This window comes from Tursiops truncatus, chromosome 5 (genome assembly GCF_011762595.2).
Source record: "Tursiops truncatus isolate mTurTru1 chromosome 5, mTurTru1.mat.Y, whole genome shotgun sequence".
NCBI classification, from domain to species: Eukaryota; Metazoa; Chordata; class Mammalia; order Artiodactyla; family Delphinidae; genus Tursiops; species Tursiops truncatus.
In genome coordinates this window covers 70,455,096-70,469,126 of record NC_047038.1, presented here as the reverse complement: position 1 = coordinate 70,469,126, position 14,031 = coordinate 70,455,096, and the positions used below count along the sequence as shown (strand labels likewise).

General features: G+C 35.9%; 1 protein-coding gene across 1 annotated transcript in view; it reads left to right on the top strand.

Annotated features, from left to right (window-relative positions):
* Positions 1-14,031, top strand: part of CORIN (corin, serine peptidase) — a 217,293-nt gene that overhangs the window by 15,138 nt on the left and 188,124 nt on the right. The window lies entirely within an intron of this gene.

The following is a 14,031-nucleotide window of genomic DNA, read 5'->3' as shown; positions in this document are numbered from 1 at the left end:
TTCTCCTCCAGTGCAGTGTTTCAAGATAAGAAACCAACACAAAGCAAATCGTCTTCTGTCAGCTCAATAAAGCCATCAATAACGTCTCTAACTGGAAGAAATGATAACACATTTCAACCCGTTGAAACCAAACTGTCAACCAGGTGGTTTACTTTCATTGCAAAATTGCCTTACAGTCAATTAGTTATGTGGTGAAAATGTTTGCAGTGAGATGCTTACAGCGAGAAGTGAGAAGACCAGGCACGCAGTTCTATAATCGAATGCCAAGGGATTTGACAGGAGCTATCCCTTCATTTGCTTTTGAGGTGTCTGTGTGTTCTTTCTCATTTCCTGGTTTTATTGGCTATGCAATTTATTTTACTTGTTGGTGACTGACAAATAAACACACCTTGAGGAAAATGGCATGGCCAAAACTTCTATTTGAGGACACATGGAGATATTTGTCAGTTATTCCAGAAAAAGTGCTTGCAGAGAGAGAGAGAAGACAGAAAGGGTGGAGATGGGTCCAGTTAGATGGCAACAGATGATATGCTCCGGAATGTGACTCTATCCCTCAATACCCCTCCAATTTTTTTAGTAAAGTTACTAACCTTCCAGAATGCTAGTGGGAGTGGATTAGTGTGGAAAGTTACCTAGTCAGTGCTGATAAATCATAATCAGAGCACAGTCACTGTTAAGAGCTTTCTCTGCAGTTGTCTTGAGTCTTACTTTCTACTTCCTAAGACAAGGTTATGTGATTGAAAATTACCCAAAACCCATTCATCCCTGATCACTTTCTTGTTTGTTGCTCCCTCCTTCCTGAAAACCTCCAAAGGGAAATCACATCTTAGGTCTAGGACAGAATATTTATTTTCATTCTGAGCCAGGAAGGGAAGGATTAGGCTTACTCTTAAGCTATCATAGTATGTTTGCTAGTATCTGAAGAAACGCAGGATTATTCTCTCTCTCTAGCCCCAAAGAGTCAGAATGTTTGGCTTCCGTTGTTTCATGGAGCACTGATAGATATTATCTGTTTCTTATGCTTAAGAGTTCACCAGCGATTTATACGGATTCATATTCATTACCTGACGGTAATACTACAAACCCAAATTATGCTAAGTAAAATCTGTTTTCCTCAAGAGTTTAATTTTGAAGTTTTTAATATTTCAGTCATGTCTTAAGCACTTCATTATTCTTTCTTTTTTTTACATCTTTATTGGAGTATAATTGCTTTACAATGGTGTGTTAGTTTCTGCTTTATAACAAGCACTTCATTATTCTTAGGGCAGTGTTTTTCAACAAAAGGGCAGAAGTAATTTAAGCAAAAACTCAGTCCAATTAATGTGGTTGCAATTATAGCAATTGTTATTTTCTTTTACAAGGTGGATTTGTCTCTATTTTGAAAGTTCTGTCATTTGTTAAGATTCAAATAGAGGTGACAAACACATACCCTGAAGAGTAAAGAAACATATGGTCCTTGCTGCTCAGTTTGGAAGTTTGATGGGAGTCTGTTTGACTCATTTTCTCTTCCTATGGGTGGAACATTGCTTGAGAATATGAACGTAATTTGACATGTAAAGGAAACCCAGGTGAAATTAGAATGATTAAATGTAGAAAGGTCAAAACCTTTGAAAATGTGTCATTCTGTCTTGTTAATGTACTTGACAGTTAGCCTTGGGCTTTACTGTCTCACCACATAGACCCTCAATAGACTGTCTATAATAACTAAAATTATCTATTGTTAGGGATTTGATAGTTTTTCATACACTTAAGTAATACTGCTAGTCTGTGAGTATAGAGCTTTTGATAGTTTTCAGGGCAAGTTTGAATATTTTCTTTGTGGTCCTTATTATTATTTTTTAAATTTTATTGAAGTATAGTTGATTTACAGTGCAGTGTTAATTTCTTCTGTACAGCAAAGTGATTCAGTTATACATATATATATATTCTTTTTCATATTCTTTTCCATTATGGTTTATCACAGGATATTGAATATAGTTCCCTGTGCTACACAGTAAGACCTTGTTGTTTATCTCTCTGTGGCCCTTATAATTAGCTGACAAGGTATGCAGGACAGGTATACAGACCATTTTTCAAGGTTTGAAATTGAGGCTTAGGGAAATTAAGTTGATGTATCCGGTGTCACTTATTTACTAATTGGTAGCCATGGAATTGGGATTCAGGTCTTGGGACTCCTAGACCAGCGTTCTTTCAAGTATTTCATGCTTCCTTATTTAATTTCATTGCTTTCTTTTCAGTAGCAGGAGCATTTCTGAGCAAATTTTAAGCTCCAGGAGAGTAATGTATTTTGTTTACTGCTTTATAGCCAGTGCTCAACAAAATATTTGTTGAATGAATAAATAAATGAACTACAGTCATTTCAAAAATTTAATATCTGACCTCTTTTTTATTGGTGATGCCAAATCACACTTCTCACTTGATATTTATTTAACCAATTTTACTTAAAGTATAATTTAATGCTTATTTCTCTACTAACACCTAGCAGAGAATTTACTTTTATTCCTTTTTTAAAAAAATATTATTCTCTAATTAAAGTGTCATTCTAAATTTCTGGCATATGTAAAAGCTTTTTGAGTCCACTCTAGTCCAAAACTACAGTGGCGAGACATTCTGTCCTTCTCAATATCCTGGGTAGAAAACGAAGAGGAGAACTCCTGGCAAAAAGTACCAGGAAATAGCCTTTCCTTAAGACGCTTCCTTTTGGGGGTCCTTAATATCATGCCAAAGCACAGAATACTGCAGTTTGTAAAGTTTTAGCCAGATGCCTCCTAGGTTACACTGTGTGGCAGAGCTTTGTAAATGTGAAATAGGCTTTATGTGACATCTGTTACATCTAGAGTTTCATTAGTTACATTTTGAAAACCAGTTGTAATATGGAAAGGAAAAAGGCCCATAGCTAGCTTTCATGCTGTATCTCAGCAAGGGATTTTCCTAGGTTGCATTCTGTGTTTAGATTTTTATTTTCATCTTTTCTTCTTATATATTTTATAAATATTTAAGCATAAATTGAATTTTAAGGAGAGGGAAAAACTCTTTGACCAACCAAGAGCTTTTGGGTTAAAAATAATATGGCACAAAATAAAATAGCCTAGAAACTCTAATCAGGAATTAAAGTGACATGAGAGTGGGCTAATGTGCTGAAGCATAAAGTGTTTTGTTCTCTCATTGTGCTCTTTGACGACCAGCTCCTAAACCTTCTATATCAGATGAAAACACATCATACCTCTCATTCACTTACAGAAAGCTTTTTGAGGTGTAATCCACGTACCATTAAATTTGATCTCTAATACATATAATTCAGTATTTTTAAAATGTATTCACAGAGTTGTGCAACTATCACCACTATCTAATTTTAGAACATTTTCATCACTGCAAAAAGAAATGCTGTATCCATTATTCCTCATTTCCCCTCTCCCTCAGCCTGTGTCCAAAACTAATCTACTTTCAGTCTCTATAGATTTGCCTGTTCTGAACATTTCATCTAAAGGGCATCATACAATAAATGTGTGGCTTTTGTGACTGGCTTTTCCTATTTTTCTTGGATATAGGCACAGCCCTGGCCTTCTAGTATCCCAGGGAATATGTCAGAGCTTTTCAAAGGCCTCTTCAGACATCTCATTCCCTAGTTCTTCCTCTTAAGTGTTTTGGTCAGCCTCTTATTTACAACAGGTATCCTTGCCTCAGGTAACTGTGATGTTAAACAATCGCTACAGATTGTTTTCCACACGTACCCTGGGGATAGAACTTTTTGCAAAGAGTGTTTTCCACACGTACCCTGGGGATAGAAAAGCTCTGAGATCAAAGAGAAAGCTCTGAGATCAAGTAAAGACAAGTACTGAGAATGGATCCTTTCCGGGGAGCTTCTAGACAAGTTGAATGGTGATAATTCTCTGGGGGTGGCTTTTTGGGGAGCTTCAGACCCATTCTTCCCCCTAGGTTGCTGGTTTTTATAGATACCATGGTTGCAAGCTCATTGGTTTTCAAGGCTCCTGTAGAACTGAGGAGAGGGTGATGGGACTATGGCAAGTTAAAATGTTACAAAGTGGGACTTCCCTGCTGGCGCAGTGGTTAAGAATCTGCCTGCCAATGCAGGGAACACGGGTTCTATCCCTGGTCCAGGAAGATCCCACATGCTGTGGAGCAGCTAAGCCCCGTGCGCCACAACTACTGAGCCTTCGCTCTAGAGCCCGCGAGCCACAGCTGCTGAGCCCGTGTGCCACAGCTACTGAAGCCCGCGTGCCTCGAGCCTGTGCTCCGCAACAAGAGAAGCCACAGCAATGAGAAGCCCGTGCACCGCAACGAAGAGTAGCCCCCGCTCACCACAACTAGAGAAAGCCTGCGCGCAGCAACGAAGACCCAACGCAGCCAATAAAAAACAAAAATGAAAACAAAAAACGCTACAAAGCTCATAGTTCTCACTGTGATTCAGCCATTTTTCTTGAACAAATGTTCCTCTGCTGCAAGCCTTTGGTTAAATTCCAAAGTTCTGAAAAATCTGATTTTGATATTTTTTTCCCAGTGTTTTTACTATTTCTATGGAGGAACAGAGTTTTGGAGGGTCTTACCGTGCCATTCTGGAAGTATTTCCTACCCCTCGATCAGTTTTACCTTCCTTATCTACTCTACTGCTTCTTTTTCATTTCCTCCAACATTGGGAATTGGTTTTTCTTCTTTCTGTAATGAATAAATATGATCATATTATATATATTATTTTAAAACGGAAGACTTTATCTCCTTTTTTTTTTTGCATAAATCACTTCAATTCTTCTTCCTTTTGCATCATATTACCTTATTTCTGCCCACAGTTAGCCCATCTTAACAACCTGGTGTGTATGATTTCACAGTTTTCTCCATGCTCATAAATTATATATAAACATATGTACACAAACTTGTATACAGAATGACATACACATAGAGGTGTTTTTGTTTTTCAAAAAATGAGATCACATTTATTACGTACAGTTTTCTACATAATGTTTTTCTCACTCAAGGACACTTCATGTAAATATCTCTAAGACAATGATTTAGCTCTAATTCATTATTACAGTGATTAAATAGCCTTCCATACTCTCATTATACCATAATTTATTTCAACCACTCTTCTAACAATTCTTCACCTTGTATTTATTTTTTTTCCTCAATGAATTATACAGTCCCTGAAGATAAAATGACTTGGATTGACAGTGAAACTGTCTAAATAGCAGTGATTTATTAGCACTGATAACTCGGTACCAAAATGCCCTGAACACATACTCCGAATTTGCTGCCTGTAGAAAGCTTGTATACCAATCAGAAACCTTAAGATTATTCTTTCTTCCTAGTTTTCTGCTTTTAACACAGTATTTCTATTAGCTTGTAAGTGAGTTCTGCGAGAATACGAAGCTAAGAGGATCAGAGCAAGTCCTGAAGTTTTACTTGGGTTACTATTTATCAGGAAACTATCCAAGGATGGAATATGGGGAGAGGGGCTCTAATTCAACATCTGAAATCAGATAAAATCCCTTCTCCTTTTTCCCTGACATTTTCTAATCCTGTCCAGAGTGGAATCCTGGATGTCTTAATTATATTCTTCTTAAGTCAGTTATGCTGTTCTCAGATTCATGTACCCACCTCTCTCCATTACTGACTGCAGATTATTGTGCGGTTTGGAGGGGGAATCTGTGCTTATATGTGTGAATGACATCATTCCTCTGTTGTTTTTTGGACAGTATTTCTTCATCTGGGGGCTGAGGGACCTCAGTTTTTTCTGGGGGACCCAAGAATTCTTTATAAGAACTTCTTAAATGTATGCTTTCATTTCAATGGTAATAAAAAATAATGCACACCTACTCTTGATAACCTGGATAACCATCTTATAACAAGTACTGAGATAAAATTTTGGTGACTGTATTTGTGTTTCTATTTTTGATAAAGTTGCTGCTAAGCTGTATTTCTTAGACATTTGCTAGCCATCGAGAAAGGAACAGAGGCAGATTTGGTAGTCTTCTCAATTGCAGAACTAAAGTATGTACTGGCATGTTGTACAAAGGACGCCTTTGTGGCAGTTAAAATAGAGAAAAACAGACTTACTCAGCGGGGATACATGGTAGCATAAGCTTCCTAAATACAGGAGAACTTGTGCTTCAGGAGTTAGCACCATATTCATGGTGTCTTAGCAGAACACTGTTAATATTAATTCATTAATGTAATTAGTTTAAATCTTATCAGTTTTGTAGTTTCATTTATGTTTAATTTATACATATTGATTTCATTGTGTGTTAGACCTATAGGTATAAAGGGGTTTGTGTTTAATTTTATGTATACCTGCATAATTTCTTCCTGTGAAAAAGCCTGTACGATTGATTCTTCAACTTGTGAAATACTGCTTTAGGGTACCTGAGTTCTAGCTGTTTTTGTCACATCCTCAGGAAAAACAGTGATGCTCTATAGCAGAGCTTCTTAGCTTTTTTGTGCCAAGTACTGCTTTGACAAACTGGTAAAGCTTATAGGCGCCTTCTCAGAATAACGTTTTGGTGCTTAAAACACATTGCACAGAATCAAAAAGAAAGGCAATTTTATTAAAATCTAGTTATCAAAATATTGGAAATATAAATTCATGATACAGTAATACATGTATTTATTTATTAACATATTAAATAATGATATCAGCCTAGGTCAATACCTGTAATTTTATAATATGGATGAGCATACATAATATTTTGAAATGTCTGTAATAACTCTGTTAAGAAAATAGCTATGATTTCTAAATAGTTTTTCTGATTGTTGCCTACATTGATAAGCATTTAAGTGTGCTAAATTTCAACTGGAGGTTAATGGAAATAGAGATGCTATTTTTCTCCCATCCAATCTAATTTCTTCATAGACAGCAATTTTCTTTTTTTTTTTTTTTTTGCTGTACGCGGGCCTCTCACTGTTGTGGTCTCTCCCGTTGTGGAGCACAGGCTCCAGACGCGCATGCTCAGCGTCCATGGCTCACGGGCCAGCCGCTCCATGGCATGTGGGATCTTCCCGGACCGGGGCACGAACCCGCGTCCCCTGCATCGGCAGGCGGACTCTCAACCGCTGCGCCACCAGGGAAACCCAGCAATTTTCTTTTAATTGAAGTATAGTTGATTTACAATATTGTGTTAGTTTCAGGTATACAGCAAAGTGATTTGGTTATATATACATATATATATATGCATATATATATTATTTTTAATTCTTTTCCACTATAATTTATTATAAGATATTGAATATAGTTCCTTGTGCTATACAGTAAATTCTTGTTGTTTATCTATTTTATGTATGGTAGTGTGCATCTGTTAATCCTATACTCCCAATTTATCCCCCCCACCTCTTCTCCTTTGGTAACCATAAGCTTCTTTTCTATGTCTGTGAGTCTGTTTTGTAATTAAGTTCATTTGTACTATTTTTTAGATTCCAGATATAAGTGATATCATATACGGTTGTCTTTCTCTGACTTACTTCACTTAGTATGATAATCTCTAGGTCCATCCATGTTGCTGCAAATGACATTATTTCATTCTTTTTCATGTCTGAGTAATATTCCATTGTATGTATATGTATATACATATATACTTATAGATATGTATATATACACATATATATATACACCACATCTTCTTTATTCACTCATCTGTAAATGGACACAGGTTGCTTCCATATCTTGGCTATTGTAGATAATGCTGCTATGAACATTGGGGTGCATATATCTTTTTGAATTAGAGTGTTCATCTTTTCTGGATATATGCCCAGGAGTGGGATTGACAGCAAAAATTTTATGTATAAGCCCATTGAGGTCTTTGGATTATAATTAAGGACACATGCTTTAGAGGAAATGGGTGGGTTTTTTTTTTTCTTTTGTTTTCTTTTTGGTAACTGGGAGAGTCTGAGGACTGCCTAAACTACTTCATTAGGAATTTGCTACTCCAAAATTTACTGTAGTCATGACCCTGGACACCATCCCTTATGTGCTCTGCTGGCCACCAGTGTTAGACTCCAAGGTTCAAGTATAGTTGGTTGCCCTCTCTATATGCTAAATCATATTCTTTCGGCTTAAAGAACAGTTATGAGATTCAGACGTGGGCTCTGGCTAATATCAATATCTAAGCAAGAACAAGTGAAGCATTTAAATAATTGTTGCCTTCTTATCTGGTTGGCATGGTAGCATTCTAATAAGGATCTGCATAATTCTTGGGAGAGGGAGAAAGGAAATTTGAATGTAGGTATGGAGTCTCTCTTTTCTTCTCCCCACTCTCCTTTTCTTCTTCCTCATTGCATCTGTAGATGACTCTGTCCCTGGGATGTATTGGGTTCCTCCCAGAGAGAGCGAACTCAATCATTTGCAGAGCTAGGCTTTTGAAAGGGATAATGGAGCAGTACCTGGTTTGCTCTCCTTTAGCTTCAGTCCCATTCCTCCCATTGCAAAGATTTTTGGGCAAGACTTCCAGACCCCTTCTCCAAAATGAATCCCGCAGTACCCCCCAGGTGACATCTTCCCCCAAAGGTAATGTGCCTATAATACATTATTATAGCAAACAAGAGTCAGAGTTAAATTGTCACATCAAAAAGGTTTTTGGCTCAAAACTTTCTTCTCCAGATTCATTATCACAGGTTCCTCTTGAGGAAGAACAGCCCCATACACTTGATCCATGTACAGAAAAAAAAGAAAAAAAAAACGGTAGCAGATAACAGCATTGCAGAAACAGTCCTGATCAAATTCAAGGACAAAGATGATCTTTTTTAAAACAAATTATTTTATTTTTATTTTTGGCTGCGTTGGGTCTTTGTTGCTGTGCGCAGGCTTTTCTCTGTTGTGGCGAGCAGGGGCCACTCTTCGTTGCAGTGCGCAGGCTCCTCATTTGGTGGCCTCTCTTGTTGCGGAGCATGGGCTCTAGACGTGCGGGCTTCAGTAGTTGTGGCTCATGGGCCCTAGAGCGCAGGCTCAGTAGTTATGACGCATGGGCTTTGCTGCTCCGCGGCATGTGGGATCTTCCTGGACCAGGGCTCGAACCCTGTCCCCTGCATTGGCAGGTGGATTCTTAACCACTGCCCCACCAGGGAAGCTCCTAAAATGATCTTTTAAAAGCCAGATTCTCACATAAAATTTTTTTAAAATGTGTAATTTACTCTACTCTGTGGTTCTGAAAGAAAACCGGCACTGTATATATTCTTTTGCCTGAATCTTTCAATTTGCTATCGCAGGCTTTTGGTCTTTGTACAATTTTGTGCTGAGAGCAAGAAACCCATCAGCGGGAATCTGTTTGCTGTTACTTGTGTCTTTGAAGAATATGTCTTTTTACTTACTTGTAGTTGGAATGAGTATTGTAGTTGGAATGAGTATGGTCATGACTTTTCCAAGCCAAAAATTTTGCAACAGTTCACATTTGATGCAAACTATTCCTTGTCTCTTAGTGTTAACTTATTTTATTCTTCTTTTTTGCTGCTCTGCATCATTAACCTAATACCTACATGTGGTGTTTGAATTGATTAGATTCACAGTACTTGTTTATGATTATATTAATTGGTGTAAACTCACTCTGACATATATGTACTCTTCCAAGTTTTGTGAGACATCTCAATTTCTGAGAGGCTAGGTTAATATTCTAAGAAGCACCATTCGCTCCTAAGCAGCTACTTATTGGGTGCCAAGCTCTGGGGTTTGGCTCTGTAGACTCTAATGGTGGGTCAGTTAGAAGTCCTGTCCTCAAGTAGTCAGTTGTCTAGTAACTGCCTTGAGACCTGAATGTGTTATTTATGACTTGAGAAATTCTGTAAGAGAGGTGCAGAGCCCGAAGGAAACATGATTCATTTCAATTCTTAATTCTTTAAAAGACAGGATTGCTAATTCATACTATTTCTAGTCTATAATAAATATATCATTTTTCTAAACATCATCAAGTTTTATTTACAGTTATAAAAGTTTTATTTTAAAGGTCTGTCTTAGAGTTTCCATTTTTAATCAGATTATAGTTTAATTCTTAGATTTAAAAACTTATTCATAATATAATTATCTTAGATAAGCTGAGCAGAGCCTTTTGTTTTCAATTTTATGGGAAGGCCCACCATGCTTTTATAGGTACTAATGAGAATTTTATCACCTCAGGAAGTGGGAGTTCTGGAATTCTACAATTCCCTCCTTGAAATTACTTTCCAATTCTTCCATTGTTTATTAAGTAATCAAAGGCAGAGAGTTTGTTTCTGCTGCGGTTCTGTGTTTACAGATGTGCACTGGACAAAGGCCTTTAGGATATACATTTCAGGAGACTGATTTATGATGATCTGATGGCTATTAAGCCATAGTAACTATGTTACCATATTATGTGTCCTTGAAAGTCAACAAAAAATAGAAAAAATAATATGGGAGGGTTGCCTTGGGAGAGAAATGAAGACCTTAAATCAAGAGTCTTTGCTTATTCTAGAGTTTGGGGGTTGGCCAAGTGGTCATTTTCCAGCCAATCACGAGAGGCAGTAAGGCAGGTAATGTGTGGGGACACATCTAGCACCATCAGTGTTCAAGTAGGGCCCTGTCACCCCTTCCTTCTTTCTTATTTCTCCCTTTTGGAATGGGAATGTCTCTCCCATGCCTGTCCCCCGTTTTGTTTTAGAATCACATAATTTGTCTCGTTTCACAGGTTCACAGCTGAAGGGGAATTTTGCCTCAGGGTGAACCATACCTTGAGTCTCAGCCATATACGGTTTAGATGACATTTAGATGAGACTTTGGACTTTAGACTTTGATGCTGAAATGATTTAAGACTTTCTGAGCCGTTGGGATGGAGTGAATATATTTTACATGTGAGAAGGACAATGAATTTTGGGGGCCAGGGTTAGAATATTATCAATTGAATGTTTGTATCCCTCAAATATTCATATGTTGAAGTCCTGGCCCTTAATATACTGTCGTCCATTTTTATATCTTCTCTGGAAAAATGTTTATTCAAATCCTCTGCCTATTTTAAAATTGGATTATTTAGGGGTTTTTTGCTGCTGAGTTGTGTGAGTTCCTTATATATTTTGACGATTAACCCCTTATCAGATACATGATTTGCAGATATGTTCTCCTATTCCGTAAGTTGTCTTTTCAAGCTTTTTAGTTTGGTATAGTTCCACTTGTTTGTTTGGCTGTTGTTGCCTGTACTTTTGGCATTTTATTCAAAAAATCTTTGCTAAGACCAGTGTCGAGGAGCTTTTTTCCTATGTTTTCTTCTAGGGGTTTTATGGTTTCAGGTCTTCCATTTAAATCTTTAATCAATTTCAAGCTTCCATTAAGTAGACTTATATTGGGGTTGTTATTTTGAAGCTATTGTTTGCACATTATAGGGGAAAGCAAATAAGTATTTATATTCATGTTTTCAGGAACCAACATTTTCAACATAAGAGAAAAAAGGTACAAATATAAAAACAAATAAATTAAAACCCTATAATCTTAATTTTGAATTGGTAATATCGGTATAAACTCAGTATTTTTTCCTCCTTTAAAAATACATACCAGTTTGTCTCTGTTCACCAAAAAAGCCTGGAAGAAGTGACAACCCATGAGCAGAGAACACATTTGATGCCCAGTTCTTGAAGAATTCTATTAAACTTATTAACTTAAATAGTTTATATCTTGATGTCTGTCATTCTGAGGTCATAATGAAATATGGTTGCCCTTTTCATATGCAGACTCAGTTATTCCTTCATTTCAGGAAAACAAATTTATAGCATCTTTCAAGGTTTTTCTCTTCCACTTTTGGGTTCTTGGATTCAGAGGAACATTTTTCTGTTAACTTGCTGTCTTCCTTATACATACATCTTCTTAATTGTGCTCATAATGATTATCCTAAGTTTCTTTAATTTTTATTATTTCTAAATACTTTTACTGTTAATATTTTTAGTGTTATAGCCTCATTTTCTTTTATTCCAATGTTTTTTCTTTTGTCTTTGAGTTCTTGTTTGGTTAAACTCATTTTCTTGTTGCTTTCTTATAATATATAAAATTTTTAAAGGTTTGTGTTTTTTGTTTCTGGGTTATAATTTCTTTCCTATGGGTTGTTTTTTTTAAAAAAAACATCTTTATTGGAGTATCATTGCTGTACAAAGGTGTGTTAGTTTCTGCTTTATAACAAAGTGAATCAGCTATACATATATCCCCATATCTCCTCCCTCTTGCGTCTCCCTCCCACTCTCCCTATCCCACCCCTCTAGGTGGTCACAAAGCACCGAGCTGATCTCCCTGTGCTATGCGGCTGCTTCCCACTAGCTATCTAGTTTACGTTTGGTAGTATTTATAAGCCCATGCCACTCTTTCCTATGGGTTTCTAATCAGTCTTTTGTTCTTCTTCCCCCTCTTCCTCTTAATCCATCATATGTTGGAAAAATGTACAACCATTAAAAATGATGTTGTGGAAGAATACATACTGATATGTAGAAATATTCAAGGCGTATTAGTGAGTGAATAAGCAGGCTACTAAATAATATGTACATTGAATATGTACAGTGCATTGTAATGTTAAATATATTCATGTTATGTTAAGTATATATGATATATAGTATGAAAGAAAAAAAGCCTAGTGAAATAAGTCAAATTTATTGTGTGCCAAGTATTGTACTATATACCTTACATGAACACCTCATTAAGTAGATACTGTTAATACCCGCATGGTACAGTAAAGAAATTAATGTTGAGAGAGTTTAAATATCATCTGTAAAGGCAGTGAGTAAGGAAGCTGGAAGTTGTGTTTAGGTCGTTTGACTTCAGTAATGATATATATCCAAATGTTTACAGTGGTTATTTCTGAGTCATAGTACTATAGGTAACTTTTTATATTCTTCTTTGCACTACTCTGTATTTCCCACGTCTTTCACCTTTCACAAGCACCTATGGCCTTGTAATAATATAAATAGCTATTAAAGATTCTAAACAGTACTATGTACAGACTGAATAATGATATCACCATTATAATTGTTTTAACATAAATTTCCACTTCTGCTTACCTCATTTCATAACTAAATTACATAGTCAGTTTTGCATATCTTATAATAATATAAAATCTTAATTATGATTTACATAGGATATGTAGGCAACAAATATGTAGTTTAAAATTCTGAAATCAGAATAATTCAATAATACAATTTAACTTAAATTATATCATTTTCTCTCTTATTTCCTTTGTGCATCCAAGATGTAGGGTTTCTTTCTTTCTTTCTTTCTTTTTTCAAATTTCAAAATTTGGAGGATACTCTTATTTTTCTCTAAGTTTTTGAGGAAGTGAGGCAGTAAGCCCTAGGTTTCTGGTTTCTATAAGAATAAATAGATACTGTAGCCAGTGGTTCTCAACATCCAAAATTTTGAGGCAATTTAATGAAGTGTTTAAACAAAGAAGGCTGTTACACTCTTTTCAAATATTACGAAAGATTTCAAGTATACATAATATAATAATCACCATAATTTCTTGCATCCTGCTTCTTCCTTCTGGGTTAAATTCTCTCCTTAATTAAATATACTCCTTGGAAGTTCTTTCAGTGGAGGCTATTCCAGTTTTTATTTGTCTAAAATTATCCTTATTTCACCCTCAATACTATTGTTTAACTAGGTACAGAATTCTAGACTGACAATCTTTTTTCACTCATCCACTTAAAGAATTTATTTCACACTTTTCTGTACTCATGATGCTATCAGAAATTTTAATGCAAATTTAATTTTTGTTTCCTTGTAGACAACTTGGATTTTGTCTTTGGCTGCTTTAAAAATTATTATTTTTTGCCTTTCTGGTTTCACTGTAAGGGATATATTGTAGATTTCTTTTTTTTTAATTGAAGTATAGTTAATTTATAACATGTTAGTTTCAGGTGTACAGCAGAGTGATTCAGTTCTCTCTCTCTCTCTCTCTCTCTCTCTATATATATATATATATATACACACACACATATGATATTTACTCTTTTTCACATTCTTTTCCATTATAGGTTATTATAAGATATTAAATATAGTTCCCTGTGCTATACAGTAGTCCTTGTTGTTTAACTGTTTTATATATAGTGGTG